This window comes from Notolabrus celidotus, chromosome 24 (genome assembly GCF_009762535.1).
Source record: "Notolabrus celidotus isolate fNotCel1 chromosome 24, fNotCel1.pri, whole genome shotgun sequence".
Lineage (NCBI taxonomy): Eukaryota > Metazoa > Chordata > Actinopteri > Labriformes > Labridae > Notolabrus > Notolabrus celidotus.
The window spans coordinates 7,459,002-7,476,753 of NC_048295.1; the positions used below are offsets into that span (position 1 = coordinate 7,459,002).

A 17,752-nucleotide genomic window follows, 5' to 3' on the forward strand; every position below is an offset into this window, starting at 1 on the left:
GAATTCTGAAGAAGACGAGTGAAGCTGACACCTGTGTCAGTTTTATTTTCCCTCCAGCCAACATGGAGCTCAGCGTGTCTGACTCACAGGGCTGACAGATAACTTCTTTTTTTTAATATATAAATATATATTTTTCGTCACAATGTTTAACTTTCTGAGACGTTTAACTGGCTCCGGCCCAGCTGCTCATGAAGCCGTGGCCTGATGAAGTCTGTTACGAGGCTCAGGCCGGGGTTTTACAAGATTTGCAAGAGCTTTAAAAGCTGAGCTTGACTGCAGCGGGGAGGACTTTCTCTTCTTTGGTGTTATTTCTTTTAAATTACACCTTCAACTTTCTTACTGAAACATATTCATTATCAGGGAAATAAAACATTTATTAATGTAGTGGCATTTGGGGTGATAAATGATGCTCTATATTTGCAACTGTGACTCAAATTAAGCTTTAATTTAATTTCTAGCTCTGCTGATTTTTTGATAATAAACTATCTTAAAGCTCCTGGGATGCCTTACAAAAGCAAACAAGACCAACAGCATGGAGACGACAGCTGCCCTTGGGTATGCGTCAAAATACAGGGCACTGGTGGCCTAGCGGTCTAAGCGCCCCACACACAGAGGCTATAGTCCTTGTTGCAGAGGTTGCTGGTTCGATTCCCGGCCGCGACCTTGTGCTGCATGTCTTCCCCCACTCTCTAGTCCCCATGTTTCCTGTCTCTTTTAAGCTGTCCAAAAATGCCCCAAAAAAAACATTTAAAAAAAGAAATGCACTCTGCAGAAACCCCCTTTTCAGACTAAAGAGGCTCTAAGAGGCTCCAATTTGTCCACAGAGGGCACTAAAATCAGCACAAATTGAAAAGTCTCTCACAGGAGGTCATAGAGTAACGGGCGGAGTCATCTTTAACACCCCAGCGACAGAACGAGGAAGATGTGATGTCCACATCTTAAGCTCACACTAGCTAGCTTTTGCCTCCACTGGTGAGAAGCTGCTAAAGTTTACTTCTGCTGTAAATTGAAGACCTAGTGTTTGATGTGATTTAATGTGAGTTTTTAAAAAAAGTAAATGTGCCATCATTATCTCAGTAAACCGCCTATATGCCTTGTGGGAAAAGAAACAGGCAACAGAAGCTGAAGGGAGCGGGGATTACCGACGGGTCAGTCGAGGACCCAGAAAGCCTCATTATAGGAAAGCAAGCAAAAAGGAAATATTTGATATGGAAGTATGTTGACCCTCTGCTCTGAAAAACACGGGCGACACTGAAAGGAAATCCGTTTTTGCTTCATTAAAGAGACTCTTTGTAGATCCATTTTTTTTTTTATCCCACCGCAGCACTTTGAGTTTGAGTCACCACTGATGAAAAATGAACAAAGTCAACCGCTTAAGCCTTGTCGGAGGAAGGGCTCCGTTTGCTTATCTGCGTGTACACGTTTGTTTCAGCAAACACAACATGAATTATAGAAACAAACACTTTGCACGTTTAACTTTGTGGACGGGGAAAATAGATTTCCAGCTGTTCAAGTGAAGTCAGAAAGATCGGTGCCAAACAAAGCCATTAAAAAACACACACATACACACACACACACTCCTGACAAACACAAACAACCTCTGCTGCAGAGTTGCTTGTCTTTTACTTGGCCAGTGTAATTTATTTCAAGAACAGGGAAGATAAAGAACAAATCTGTCCCTTCGCTATGACAAAGGAGGTCAGTGGCACAGATTCGCAGTTCATTACTCGCAGGCAGATAGAAGTTTGGAGGGATGACGAAGGGACAGAAGCACAGTGAGTCAACAACTTTTACCAACACGAGTTCAGCCACAGGACAGAGTGTCAGTATGAGCCGAGTCTCACTGAATTGGTTTTAAACTGGAGAGTCGTACATCTCTTTGAAAACTTCTGAGACTTCAGTGGACAATGATACATCACAGGTGGAAAGTCCTACGTCCTCTTTTTACCCCGTGGTGATATTAAAGCTCCTTTGAGGAAAAAACACGACTATCACATGTACAGAACAAAGATAGAGGGTGTTACTTTGTCAACAAGGGGCGCCAAAATCAACACAAACAGAGGAGCTTTCATCAGATCGTAGCTCCTGCATGCTACCACTGATCACAAACTATTAGACCCTTCTTTCTAAATATGATGTCTTTAAGATGATAATTCACAGGAGCATATTTGCTTTAGAGGAATTCCTCCAGACTAAATGTCTATCATCATGTTGAGCTAATGTTGAATGCTTATGATGGTAATGAGCTAATCCACAAAGGTCGACTGGCGCTAACATATTCTAAGTCTCTCGACCGGTAAAGCACAGCATGCATTTTGCAGTAGGTAGATAGAAGTATTAACACATTCATCATGGTCATTTCTAATTCATAAAGAAACAAGCAGAGTGTATTTACATAGTGGATATTAGCTGAGTAGAAAGGGTGCAGAGTCAAGCTGTGGAAGTGTCTCATAATAGCCTCTGTTCATGTTTTTCTTTACTACAGAATAAACCATTATGTTTCAAGGATCAGACACAGTTGTGTTTACCTCAGTTTGAAATAACTCTGAAATGAGTTTGGTGCTGCGGTCAAAAGTGTTCACTTGTTAAGAAATTCCATGTGTGTTCCAACATAAGAGACAAAGAAATGGGTGAAACAACCAAAAGAGATTTCTTCTACACTTAGAAATAAAACAAACACCTGTTGCCACCTCAGATTTTGTTGTTTAAATCATCCTGTAGGACACATGAGCTTTAGTATTCCATGATATCACACATGCAGAGTGATTATATATGCAACACGTATCACCCCTTACATCTCCTCTTGAGAATAAAGCTGTTATCCACTCTGTGTTTGCTGATTAAACGCCATTAGATCACAATGAAAAAGCAATTTTCGAGTATTTGTACCTATTCTGTATGTAAATCATGGTGCAACTGCAGTTAATTTACACCAGTGTCCCCTCAAGGCTGCCGGTAATTTGCACCCAGTCTTCTTTGTGTGTTCTGTGCCGTTTTTAAAAGGTTTAACACAAAGACCACGGAGAGAGAGAAGAGAGTTAATTGGTGCAAAAGGGAAATGAAGGGGGAGTGTTTTACATGCACTTTTAGAAAGGATGAAGGTATGTTGCCCCAGAAGAATCTTTAGTTGGAAACAGACTCCTTCTTTAACTGTTGAAGGGTGAATTTGATCACGCTTGGGTGTCTCGAATCGAATCTGCTCACAATACATTATCCCTCTCTTATGTCCTTGTTTTTGATGGACTCCTCCTACAAAAGTCACAAATGATTAAAGGCACAAAGAGATACAGTTGATATATGTTGTCCAATTGTGCATTTACGTTATCCTGCATGTTTGTGACATTGTTAAATGTAGGAGAAATTCAAGCAAGCAAGGAAATCTGCAGATATGGCTATTTCATTAAATGGCTTTACATAACGTTTAATAAAAATGCATGTCAATCTTTTTGGAGAAACCAGTTTATAAACCATTATGTTTGTCCTGCTCCTCAGTTTGGGTGTCATTCATTTGTTACAGAAATTATTCAGACAAAAAAGTGATATTTTTCATGTTTCATTTACATCAGACGGACTTTGATGTCTTATTTAATGAAGATTTTACCAGAAAGTGCAGAAACCACAGACTTTTTCTGTGAAACACTCGTTTGAGGGATTATAAAAGAATCCATTATGCTTGTAAATGATATGACTGAAGACTTTCATTTATATGTAAATTATAAACTTGTTTCTTGATCCAATCTTAAGCAAATTTCTGTATTCTGCATGCAAACAGTCAGAGAAACTACAAACAGGAAACACTGCTTTTTCCCCACAAATAGCCAAATGGCACAGATTCTGATGTTCCAGCCAAGTGCAGTGTTTCTTTAGCCATCCTGGATCTTCTATAAGACACACACACTCCTTGCTGCTATTTAATAATAATGTGTCACCAAAGGGCATATCTATGATATTAATGACACTGAAGGCGAGGCCTGCCTTTGTGTGAGTAAGTCTTCCCCTTCCTTCTCATAAAAAAGCACTTTAATCTCCTTCATAGGTGATGTCCCTTATGGCCTCTTCAGATCAGACACACTGTAGCTGTAACACCACATTCCTGCGTCATCTCAGGTCTGTCAGAAGCTGGCTGCCAGTGTGTGTGAGGATATTTGTGTTATCTAATCCCAATCTGTTGGTCTAAAAATATGAGCAAGGCTTCCTTTTGTTTCTGTAACCAATATAAACCCAGAGTAATACATGGAAATGGAGGAGAACGTTGGCTGATGAAGCTGTTTGGTGCATTTCAGAGTCAATAACATTTTTAGTCATGTCTGCTTAATTAGACTCATATTCACCTTTTTAATTTCAAACAACAAAAACAGCTCCTATTAGCTGACAATAGAAACAGAAGTTGACTGCAAATTTTGGTTGCAATGGTTATTGAATCAACCATACTTGAAGCAAGATTGATGTTGCTATTTTTGCATGTTTGTACGACTAACTACTCTGCTCACTATTTCCCAAAGCATTTATTCAGTCAGTTACTCTAAGCTGGCTGAAGACCAATAAGGAAGGTAGAACTAGTCTTTAAAGACTCCTAATAGTGAATCCTAGTGTCTTTTCTCCTCCCCTTTTGGTATCAAGTTAGAGCCAGACGGATATGTTGGTTCAGGGCTTTTTAGAACTCCCAAAAGTTAGGACGGTTTGCAAATCATGTAAAATATCTATTTACTTGCAAACCATCAAGCTGTGCTTTAATCAACATTTTACACTGTGTCCCAATGTATTTGGAATTGGAGTTGTGGAACATTTTCAGACCAGCCAAGTAGGATTTGGCTGGTCTTATTTTCAGATGTTTCTAAGGCAGTTTTTGACAAACATCTGGACCTTCTTAATGGATAATTCTCTTTATTTCTCTACACCTCTTAAATGTTGGAGTTGAATAATATTGGAGTATTCCTTTTTAGATCCAAATGTGTCTTTTGGTAGCAAAAGCAGATGTAGCCCTCCAGATCTGTGCTTAGACGTCTCCATTTGAATTCTTCTTAGTTGGATGCAGGTGTTAATGTGTTCCAGCTCTGCTTCCTCCAGTTGGATTGAGCCTCTGCTGTTGTTGTTGTTGGCGCCCTTTCCTTGGCCATGTCTTTGTTGATACTGAGGCTCGTCTTGGCTGATGTTTTCGCTCGCAGGTTTTTGTTTATTTGCCTCGCCGGGTGGGTGACATTGTCATCTGATTTGTGCATAATTGCATCCCTTAGACAGCCACCACTTGTCATAAATAACTCTTCCAGCTAATTCATGTGCTGTGCTTCTCCTGCCACACCGTTACTACTGTGATCGCACCTGGAAGCAACTATATTTGGGTCAACCATTGTAAGCCGTCAAGCATTCAAGAAATGGATTTAGCCAATGTAAATGTTGGAGTCATCACAACACTGCTTTGAAATAGATTTGGACAGCTTTGAGAAAACCCTCCACAGGCAAATCAGCTTGCTGCAGCGTTTTATAATTATGAATTAACTCGTTCACATTCATGGTGTTTTGCATTGTAATCAAATGAAGCACATAACTAAACTTGAAACACACTAAATGTAAGAAACTCAGCTCAGCTCGTGACAGCAGGTGTGTTCACCGTCCACTGAAAAAACAGACTTGAGGATTTTATAGAGATGAATTAAAGTGCAATTAATTTTTATGGAGCACAGGCTTTTGGATTTTGTCTCAGATGGTAACAGCACAGACTTTATTTTTAAACATCTAACAGGCTTTTCTTTCAGAGAGATGTCTTGGCCAAAGCAGTAAAAAGTTAAATCCTCTCTTAGCTCTCTCTGTGTTTATGCTTTGGTTTTTAAGCCACTGCAGTAGTAGCCGCTTGTTTCCTTCCACAAACAGGTACAACCTGAGTTCATCTATATTTTTAGCAAGCATGCACCACTCAAGGTCAAAATTGTTTCCCTACTCGTATACGGTTGGAAATAAACACTTGAGCTAAAGGAGATTTACTCATCCACTCTACCATGTCCAATTTAATGCCTTTCATATCTTAAGAGTTATTAGAGTATCAATTATTGGGTCTATCCTCTACCTGGGCGATGCAGTGGTAAACTTTGGCGAGTGTTTCTGCACCCTTTGAGATTCCTTTATGGAAAGACCTCACCTAAACCACGACTAGAGCAGCTGTATTAAAATGACACTGATGAATGGACTCTGACAGTTAACAGATTGAAAGTATCCTGGGCTGATACTGTGCATGTTATAAAATTAGAGCAGTGTTTTCATATACGTTGTACAGAATCTGTTGCAGAAGATAAAAAGGCTCAGTCTCTGGGTAATAAAACACTGCTTTCTTTATTTCCTGGGATACAGATGGACACCTTGACTCCATTAAACCAGCAGTATTTACGCACCTGCTTTATCGTGATCAAAATTTAGAGTCTAAAGGAAGGAAGGACACTCGGATGGGTTTGTCTGTTTTTTTGATTTACCAGCACTATTGTCACAAGACTCCTCTCTCCTTCTGGGGATAAGAACATCAATCTCTCTCTGCCTCTTTCACACTTTCTGTCTGCCTCTGCCTCTGCCTCTCTCTTTTTTTTTTTTTTCCTCTCTCAATCGATGCTTGCTCGCTTTTCAGTCCAGATGCCTCTCCGCCAGCACCCAACAAAACATCCAAATCAAAGGGCTAAGTAAAAGATAATGAATAAGTGAGTGGGTGGTTATGCTGATTAGAGTCCTGACAGGGTGAGCAGGACCTTGATGTGGAGCTGAAGGGAGTCTAATTTGCATAATAAGTCACCTTACTGTCAAATGTAGGCAGACATGCTGCATGTGATGCTGCAGCTGTCAAAAAGTGTCTACAGACCTCTAACATGACCACGCAGAGTTTGATTTGAGTCTACATCTATAGCAGCACTAATCAGCAGCTTAGAGATGTACTCTCTCCAGCTCTGCTGCTGTTTACTGCAGGACAGGATCATGCTCTACTTTCCTTTTCTTAGTGGCTCCTCAGCTTGCTCTGACACCTGTGTGTGGTAATCACCATTTTTGCCACAGTATCAACAGGCAGAGGTGAAATAAACAAACTTGTGAGATCAGATTGTCTATGAATCATCACAGTTGTTGAATTTTGACCAATAAGAATCAAGTATTTAACACAGCTGGGTAATAATGAGTCTTATTTCCTAGACACTACACAGCTAATTCTCCTTTCTTAAGAAATCGAATGTAAGTGATTAAATTCACAGCTGCTTCACTTCCATACCGTTCACAGAAAGGTTGTAAGAACATGAATGAGATTAGTCACAGAACAAATTAGATGTTTTAATATCTCTTCTCTGTTTAAGATTGTTTCGACATGATAGGAGATGTAACCTAAAGAAATTATAGGCAGCCTACAAATGATGCGCCTGGCCTTTGCAGCAATCACAGTAATTACAGGCTGTGTGTACTGTAGTTGTGTATTACAGGGACAAATGTCACTGAGATTTCTCTGTGAGATAAAAGCTACTGGCATGCCTGCTAAAGGAAACTAATTAACTCCCTTACTCTACCTATGGCGTTGTGTCTCTGTGTCTTTTCTACATATCAGATAGTGACCGGAGCAAATGAACGTCTGTTCCTGGCATCGCTCTCAGTTATTCCATGAATATATACGAAGAGGAGAATGAGGCAGTGTGATTGGATTAGATAATCCTCCATACATGAAATTAGTGAACTAAGCAGGTGTGTGTGCATAAGGTGCATGTATGAATATTTCTAAAAGATGCATGCATCCCTCCAGCCAAACACTGTGCTGTATCACTTTGTCCGTCTCACATTGTTTGTGTGTCAGCTTATCTCAGAGGCTGGTTTGAAAACATGAAACACATATCCATGCATTTCATTCCACAGATACCTCCCTGCAAAACAGAATTCATTGCATAGTTTTGTGATTACATATCGCATGTGGTGTTTATACCTTGACAAAGCAGAGCTAATGCATTCCACGCCTGCTCCGTAGATATATGCAGAATGTACAGTTTGTACTCTGAAACGAATGAAAGCAAACCATATGAGCAATCGGTTTCACCTGGACAGGTCATTAGTGATGCAGTGGATTCATTTCTGTTTGCTGATCATAGAATTATGTCTTTTAATAGACTGTTTTATGATCCAGGTAGAATTCAGGGTGAGCTGATGTGAGGGCGCAGCAGAAAATATTCAGGAGAATTCACCTTGAGGCAGCATGCAGGGGTGATGACGTCTCTATCCTGTTTGTGTGTCGCAGTGATATAAATGTAATTATGATGCAATAGAAAGACAAAAACTGTCACTTTGTCTGCATGTGCTTTCACAGCATGCTTTAAATGCTAGCATCATGGTCCTTATACGATAGCAAAGCCAGTATTTTGGTCGTCCACAACTTCAAGCCTCAAAAATCTCAACACCATAGGATAGATTGCCAGTTACAGTTTTGTAATGGCTAATGATGCCCTGAGGACAAATCCAACTTACCGCAGAGATCCCCCGACTCTTCTTCCAATCCTACAATTAGTGTAAACATCGTGACTTTGATGGAAATGTCTTCACAACTTCTAGACGGATCGCTATCGAGTTTGATAAAGACATTCATCTCCCTGAGGATCAACAGTAATGATGCTGTGACTGTAATCATGGTCCCCTGACTCCTGCCATCATCTAGACAGAAACTCAGTCAAGTCCAATATTCCAGCTCGTGAGTAAATACCTGCGCAGCTAATGATGCCGGAGCAGCACTTTGTGTGAAGTGCTAATTAGCAAAAATCAACAACAAGAAGAAGTCTTTGTGTTTGTCGTACTCGGATAAACAACAAGATCAATACTTTTTAAAAGACAAATTATAATTATGAAGGCAGGGATTGGATCTTGTTGCACTTATGTCTAATTGCTTTTTTAGCGCAGCCACATTGAACATTTTAAGTCTGATATGAGAGAAAACAGTCTACCTGAGTCAAGGGGTTAAGCAGAGCAAATATAAGAAAACAAGGCGAGGCCTTTACAGTCAATATTAAGCTACCCTCATGAATCAACCCCCGCCCCACTGAGAGTCACGGGAGGTTAGGGTCACTAAGGACTTTTCTCCAGAGGGCTTTTTCTCAGTTTGGCATCCCCAAGGTGAGCATCCTATTAACCCCTCGATGTTTGTCCCGAGACGGATTGGTTCATTTGAGTGCCAATGGACCAGAAGGCTTATTGGAAAGTTACCTCCTTGCATCCCTCTCTTATTCCTGCACTCTCTCACTACCATTAAAGGAGCCTTTTTGGCAGGCTGGTCACCTTAAACACCTCTAAAAAGGTTTGTTATAGACAGAGAAAGGCAGATAATTGAACCCCGCCTTGAATGTTAATCTAAAAGAGGGACTGCGGTATCGGCACTGTTGATTGAGGACAGTTTTGGACCTTTTCGTCTTCAAGGTCCCCCAAAGTCCAACAGACGTGCAGCTTAGATTAACTTAAGACTTGAAATTGCCTGTTGGTGTTAATGTGAGTGTTTACCCTTAAGGAGAAGAGAGTGTATTGAGCGGATAGGTGAATGGATGACATTTAAATCTACAAATTATACACATCATTTTGGCCTTTTGGTTGGCTCCAATGTCTGTTTATTTGCAGTATTGAATATAAAATGGGAAATACATGAGGAAGACCTACTTTGATAATGATTTTTTTATCCAAAGAGGAGCCCAAAACTAACAATAAATTGATATATCTAGAAAGCAGCTTATTAGTCTGATAAAGCCAGCAGCCTTTGCCACAGGCTTTCATTAATAGCCAGAAAGCTATTACAATCCGATCAATGAACACCACAGTTACACTACGTCATGTTCCTTAGTTAAGATGAAGACTGCACTGTGCCATGGCTTTCAGTCGATACTGTGTCCTCCATGCTGCCACTGTAAATACTTAGTGCTGCTTAAACTGACACAGAAATTCACTTTTTCCTCCTCTTTGAGTTTTGTGTTTCTTCAACCGTCCAGGATCCAGCTGCTTTGGAGGACTGCAGCATCTCCTCACATAAGTAAAATATAAGTGTGACCTGTTCTGACATCTTCAAGAAGAAGGGAAGAAGGGCCCAGAGTAAGAGCAGAGGCAGGAAGGGGAGGGCTGGGACAGACAGAAAACTAGGAAGGCTACCTTAGAATAATACCTTTGCTAGCTACGACATTGGAAGAATTGACCTTGGTAGTCAAATGTTGACTTAAAGCCAGTTGAAAGTCTGGTTAAGCTAGCATTTCCAATATGGCGCTCACCACCGTTGGGCTATTCAAAACTGATGGTTGGCGTCACCCATCGGTGGTCACTGTTTGATACAGTCTATGTTTCTAATGTAGATATTGCACAAAAGGAAAATGTTCTTTAATCTCTAAATAGACCATCAAACAGCTAAGGACGTTGTACAATTTTACCGTTCATTAGTTTTCAGACTGATGCAATTTTAAAAGTTGTGTGCATAGATATGCTTTGATTATAAACTACTGAAGTTAATCCACATTTCTTCCTTTTATAACTCTTCCTACCTTCAGTCCAAAGTGAGTCAGTACTGTCCATAGGGAACTTTTGGTCCCTGTTAAAAGTTGGAGAAGTAATTTGGTCTGAATATAACCCAGTAATGAAGAAATTTCCTCTATCTAATGCTTCTTTCTACCGGTTCTTCGCCCACACAGTAACAACGTGTTCACAGCATGGAGCAAAATATTCCAGTCAAATAAAAATCCAACTTCCTGGGAGAAACGCTGCAGTACCGCAGTGCATTAAGGATATAAACCAGCTGCTCTACACTAATTCCTGGCTGTGATCATAATACAGCAGCTCTCAATCCAGAGAAAACCAAACACACATTATGTATGTCCATCACATTTGATCCCAAAAAGTTCTGCTGTCAGCTCGGCTAAATCCCAGCCTGTCATCAAAATGGCAAAACAAGCTCCTGGCATCCTCGGCTCATTGTCGAGGGGGATGTCACAGCTCGCGCGCCGGCATATTCTCCACATCGAGCGAAAAACTTTGGACTCTAAAGGGTGAGGAAGTGGTAATGAGAGGGGAGCCGTGAGTTTCTTACCTTAGCTGTCTGTCAGGGGCCTCGTTATCTCGGCTTTCCACCGCTGGTCGGCCTTGTTATCCTTAAGTCCTGTCTATTGTCTCATTACTTCAACGGAGGAAGAACCAGTGTCATATTAAAGAGACTGGACGGTTTCTATTCATAGAAGCCAGGTCCAAATTTCATCTCACCACCTTGCCTGTAGGGATTATGTTGTACTACACTGAAGGACCAGTCTTGATATCAGTGTCAGAATCCAACAATCCCAGATGTTGGATCTTCCAATCCAGTGATCATCAGTGCAGAGAAGTGAGAAATGTCCCCTCTGACACTGTATTAAACGCACTGCTCTGTGGTCTGACAGGATCAGAACCTCGAGGTCACGTGCAACTCGTCACCTTTTGATTGAAAAATTTCACCTTCACTTATGATTACACTGCTGGGAGTCTGGGTTGTCTTTGCATTCAGACTGTTGCTTTGGTTGACTTTCTTGCTGTTTGAGGAACTTTGTTGACCTTTTGGTATTTACTGGTTTGATATTTTTTGAATAACACACAACTATTTATAGCAGATATAGAAAAACAGAACTAATAGGCTGACTCTCCACATAAAAGAGCATCATTCCCTCGACTTAAGAGACGATACATTTCTCTTTCTGTATGGGGTTGATATGTCTTGATTTTGTTGGAACTTATTCTTCCAATTAAAGGAGAGACAGCACAACTTGGAAGCAGCTGTAAGTCAGCCTTTTATAAAGATAATGCAAATATATATCAAAACCTAATCACACAACTGTAATCTACTTTCATTAGATGTTAAAATGGGCTTTACTTCCATCCCCAGAACACCTTTTTAATGGAAGACCTTGCATATTTCAGGTAACCACATTCTGCTAGCGTTTCAACAGCATGGCTCTGCAGTGGGAGAGTCTTGCTGCTAAATGGGCCCGCCTGGAATTAAATTATAAAAATAAAGGGTTTTGAATACATTTCAAACCATCAAATTCAGTTTTTATTGGCATTTAACACAGCCTCCTAACTTTTCTGGAAATGAAATTGTGCTTCAGTAAATTTCCAAACTAGTAAGTAACTCAAAATCAGCCTCTTAAAAGCATACCCCTTTGTCTTATAGTACCTTTTAAGCCCTGCGTGAGTCCTTTGTGCCTCAGATTACTTGTCTTGAAGTGGACAAAAACCTCTACTGGCCTGAGCTAATTAGTTCACCAACCTGCCTGTCACCTGTTAATTTCCTGAGAGTTAATGCTCTTTCTTGGACGTTGCCTCCTGTTGTTGTAACAAGTTAATCCACAGGTGTAATTGAAAAGTTTGACAGTCAAGAACAAGCACTGGATCAAATACTGCATCACTTCTCAATAACCTAAATGAATCACTTTAATAGCGTTCTTTCTTTGCTTCATTTATTGAATCATAGGTTAAGTATCTTTAGTTGTTGTCTTTCATAAACCATGTTCCCTTCCCTCTTGAATAATAGCTGCAGTGTTGCTGACATTAACAATTAAAGAGTGGTCCCAATTACCTTTATTTAATCACATGCGATGTGTCACTTCTGGTACACCACAGCATCTTCCTGCTTCCTGCTGCCACCATGATGGAAAACACTGACGGCTTTGAGTTAATGCATCACCAAAGTACTCTGAGTTTGAGCTAAGCATACAGGTGCAGCATTTTTTTTTCAGTTACCTCATATTACAGGAAATATGGTAAATAAAAAATGAGATTGTAGCTTTTACACAGACTTATCTGGACTACAACATTCAAAGTCTCATGGACAAAGTGCGTTTATGCACATCCTTCATTGGGTGGACTCTCCCTTTAAGACCCTTGAAAATAGTGTCCCAGCTTGCTGCAGTGTTTGCTCTGAGAAGCAGTGAACATGCTGAGGTGTTTAATTTAGGATCACTTCAGACTTATTTGAATAGCACTCAGACAGACTACATATTTGATAAATGCATTCCCTCCTTTTTCATAATAAAATGGGTTTGATCATAAGAGAAGTATGTGTGAGTTTCTACAGCTGTGCTTTTTTTTATTAGTCGTGTTCATTGAGGACAAATGGAGCATTTAGTTTAAAAGTTTTTCAAAGCCTTCTTGATGTATAAAGGGGCTTTAATTAAACAAAAGAGAAAACCAGCATGGCCTCTGTATTCCTTCAGTTCTCTCGGGTTATCACAAAGAGACCAGTCGGAGGAGCGCAGTGGGCTGCTTCAATGCACACAATACAATAGAGGTGCTCATGTGTGGCATCTGCAAAGGCATGAACACATCTTGAAAGCAGCTTTCCTTTTAAATATGCATTAAAACAATCATAGCACAGTTTCTACCCGTTTAGATACACAGAATTAGAAGAAGCAGAAGGATAACTTTGTTGAATTTAGTGCATAAGTGCTCCACATAGAATCCAGCAGCTTCCAGTCCGATTAAGAAACACATTAATTACCCATCGCCATATCATTCACCCCTCCCCCACCTCGTCTTGTCCTGGAGAATCTCTTGTCACAAACAATTAAGTCAATAAAGACGGAAGATAATTAAATTAAGCCCAGTGACGTGTCGTTTTGTTGCAAAGTCATTACAGTCACACAGCCCTGAGGGTGGAGGGTGGAGGTTATTGATGGCTGTCTCTTATTTGGGGGTGAGTCGACTTTGGTTAAATGATGAGCCCCATCTTGGAGAGGCAGAGTTGATTTAGCTTCTCGTGGATGAGGCCGGGCGGCAGATTTTTATGCTGCAGCTCGTTCCAGATCACACTGAGAGCCATCTGTGTGTCCTGACCTCGCGCCCTTGCTGAATTAACTTTTTTCTTGCATATCTTAGAGTCTAAATTTCATCAAAACCCTCTTCTTAAGACTTTTGTAATCTAGTTTTTTAGGTTTGGAAAGCTTTATTTCTTCAAAACCTGCAGGTATCTTTCTGGCCTGTTGCAACGATTTCAGATGAATAATTTCTAATTTCAACAAGCCCTCAGAATCAAAGAGCAGAAAACTTTGAGAGAACTGAGTTGAAGCTTTAAAGTGAGCTACACCTTTGGATTTTCCCCCCGTTTGTGATGCAACTACCTGTGTTTTGCATCAGGTGTCAGTGGAAAAATCCAATGAAAGAATCCCTCAAATCCAGCTTTGATAATGTTGCTGTCAGGTTTATAGAAATAATGCTAGACCTTTCGTTTGTTGTAACATTTGCTTTACTATCTGAACTTCTTTGAGGAATTAAACCCTTATCGTTATTTGCATACATTGTTGTGATCTTAATGATGATACCTAAGCCCTTATTGAAACAATGGAGCATACAGCATCCTGTACATTCAAATGAAACACATCAAAAACTCCCCTCTGATGTTTTTAGACATCCCAACATTTAGATTATGAGAGGGAATGATCCTGTGATTGGTCTAAAACTGCGAGCTGCCATGGTGTTATGGTGTTTCCAGCACAAATAAATTCAATGTCTCAGTTTCTGAGAAAGCTAACTCTCCCACTAGCAGCTCCCCTGGGCCGTATGTTTGGTTTTATTACTCTTCCTATCTGGATTTTTCCTGCACTTTGAGTTGTTGATGGTTCATGTTTAGAGAGATCATCCTTCAACACATGACTCAGGGTTAAGCCTTACATATTGGCAGGCATCCAGTCTGCTGTACTGTCCTTTACAAAGAAGCTCCATTAGCTCCCAGGGTGTTTTTTCCCTTTCAGCGTCCGACCCTGTGCTCTGACCTTCCTGCAGAGAGGGGTGAAGCAAAAACAGAATCGCCCAGCAGGGATCACTAAAGCATGTAATTCATTCATTAATCCTTCTCGTCTTCAGTTAGGGATATGTGTGCTCTAGCTAATCTGTGGGTTTAATATGTGTGTATGATTTTGTGGAGATGCTGTGTAAAACCACGGGTATCTGCTCTGTTAGCAGGATTTGGAATAAGTTGATGTGACAGATGTAAATACAAAGTTGTGGTTAAATTACACATCACAGGATGTTACAGCTCGATTTTGTGTCTCTAACTTTCAACAAACCAGCAGCTCTGAGTGTTTCAGTGTGTATCAAAGAGTCATCGTACAGTGAGACAGTGATCCTCCTCACCCAACACCCATAGCAATGTGTAGGCTGTCCTTTTGCACATATGTAATGAGCATTTATTGTCCACAATCATCATCCCACTGCCTTCTATTTCATTTTTACACATTTTTATTTAGCATCTTCACAAGGAAGTTGACGGAGTGTGATGCCAAACAGCCTGTTAAGCCAATAGATGGCTTTATTGAGGAGTTTGTCTCAGTCCCAACACTGCATTTGTAATGTGTTACACAAAAAAACACTGGAAACATAACAAGTTGCATTGCAATCTTTAAAAACAGTCATTTTTGGCCTCACCATCACAGAAAGATCCTCCAAACCCTGCAGGAGATTGTATACAGTTGGCAAAGGTTATGTCTGTAATGTTAAGGATGAAAATACACCTTCCTACAGAGTCATTCAAGCAAGTAAAAGTGAGTCTTCCACCTCATTAAGGGAGGAACTGAACTCCAGAAAAGTCTTAACTCCCTCCCTTGAGGTTTGGTTGCTGGGCTTGTCCACAGATTGTTCCGCAGCGTCATGTTTTTTTTTCTCTTCCCTTCTTTATGTGTGTGTGTGTGTTTCTGTCTGTGTCACCAGGCAAGGGAGTCCCATCTGCCACCACACGGGGGGATAAGTAGCAGAAAAAGAAGAAGAAGATGAGGAAATGGCACGCAGCCCCTCCAAACTCCAAACTCCAATCCCACTTGGGTCTGACTCAGAAAAGCTGGATTTGACACTGGCAGCAGCAGCGGCGGCAGAAGCAGCGGTGTGCTGGTAGGAATATATAATCAGCGTCATGTAACACACATCACTGAGTCACTGTTTCTGCTCCAGGGCTCACTTTTAACATTCTCCTCATGATTTTCTAATACATCAAGACAGAAAAAGTGCCTGAGCTCACCTTTCTCTTCTTCACATCTCCTGTCATCCATGTCAGAGTCATCCTAACACCTTCATTTGGAACATTTTCTGTTGACTGTGTTTTCGTTTTAGAGTTTAATTTTATTTGGAAAGGCTCATTCTTAAAGTTTGAAAAGTGATATTTTACGTCACATCTTGTATGTACATGTTTATGCATCAGCTCAGGGAGAGGTAAGTCAAAGTGTCCAACTTTAAGGTGACGTTTACTCTTCTACCAACACACATACTCACCCGTATCAACCATACCTGGGAGTATACAACATGCTTACCCATGTTTTTCTGCTTCCATCTGGCAGCATGTATGTATTACAACTAAGTGAGCTCACATGCTGCAATTAAGGTACTTTACAGAACATGAATAGGATTCAAAATAAAGCACAGCTCTGACTGCATCCCTTCATACAGAGCCTTAAGTAAGAGAAAGGTTGAGACACCTTTCCTTAAGGATTCAGATCTGTTGGGAAGAAACTTTAAGCTTCTTCTCCTCTGCTGTGATTCTGATTCCTCCCTCCTTACCTCCTTGCCTTAACTTCGCTATCATATCATATCAGCTAATCTGTGCCTCTGACCAGTAAGTGCCTGTAATCCGCGGCCCTACTTCTTCCCAGCAGGTGTTTTATTAGTTTAGAAAAGTGTTTCCATGTTATGCCGCTCTGCTAAAACCACTCCCCAGGCCACAACAACAACAACAACAACGACTTGTTTGTGGTATAAAACGGTGCGGTGGACTTACCTGTTTTTTTCACAGTTGGATTTGCTGAAAAGACACAGAGTTACAGCCAAGCCTGCAGGCCAGCAGGAGAGACATAAGATAAAAAATCAGCAGCAATGGAGAACATATGCTCCTGGATACACTCTCTGCAAGACATCTGCTGAGAAGCTGCTTTTTTTCTGCAGCTACAAAGCCTTCAAAGTGTACTCTTTCACAGGTTATTATTTATGTCGAGTAATGCTTAGTGTTATATCACCGATGTAAAGATACATTTGAACTCTGGGTATGAAGGGCAGAAGGTGGGAGGAAACATTAGTTTGTCTGGCTTGCAGAACTGTCAAATATTAAAACTTGCCCTTGAAATAAGAGCAGGTAAAGTGCTCCGACTGAAATACAGTAAATGACGTTCATTATTTACAAATGAACATTGATTTCCAGCACAGTGAGGAGTGTTTTATTCATCCAGTGCTGGATAATTGAACAACATCCCTGAAGATCTGGGATTGTGTCCCATTTTAGACTGGAAGACTCTGCCGTTTATTCATGAACACTGTTGTTTCTTAAATTAAAGCTCCTGTGAGGAGTTTTTACCGGGTTATTAATATATGATAGAATGCAGACAGAAAAGAGCAGACAGGACTTGCTACAGCCATTGAATCCCCTGATGCTGAAGCCAACTAGGTAACTAGCTAACCTCTGTCCTGAATGAGGCTGTGGATCTAGTGGTAGTAGATCATCCAACACCTACCCCCCAGCTGTGTTTTCAGGTGTTAAAATAACCATGTGGAAATAATCAAGCTTTACTCTGATGGTCTTTATTGTTTTTTAGGTCATACAGAGGAATCAGTGTTCTTTTCACAGGAGCTTTTTCACAAGATCATGCTCCTGTTGAGGCGTCTGATTTCAGCTTCCACATACAGATCTTCATGTCCATATTCAGAAGCAGCATCTTGTTTTGCAGATACCAAACAATTGCATGTGTGCTATTTAAATATTGAGAAGTCGATGAAAAGTTGAGACGAGGAC

At 40.6% G+C, this 17,752-nt stretch overlaps 1 protein-coding gene across 1 annotated transcript in view; it reads left to right on the forward strand.

Moving 5' to 3' along the window:
• LOC117808422 (neural cell adhesion molecule 2-like) overlaps window positions 1-17,752 on the forward strand; it is a 359,969-nt gene that overhangs the window by 60,056 nt on the left and 282,161 nt on the right. Inside the window, exon 10 of the mRNA XM_034678166.1 lies at window positions 15,691-15,867. The gene's annotated coding sequence lies outside the window, so the exon portion shown is untranslated. The remainder of the gene's footprint in view (window positions 1-15,690; window positions 15,868-17,752) is intronic.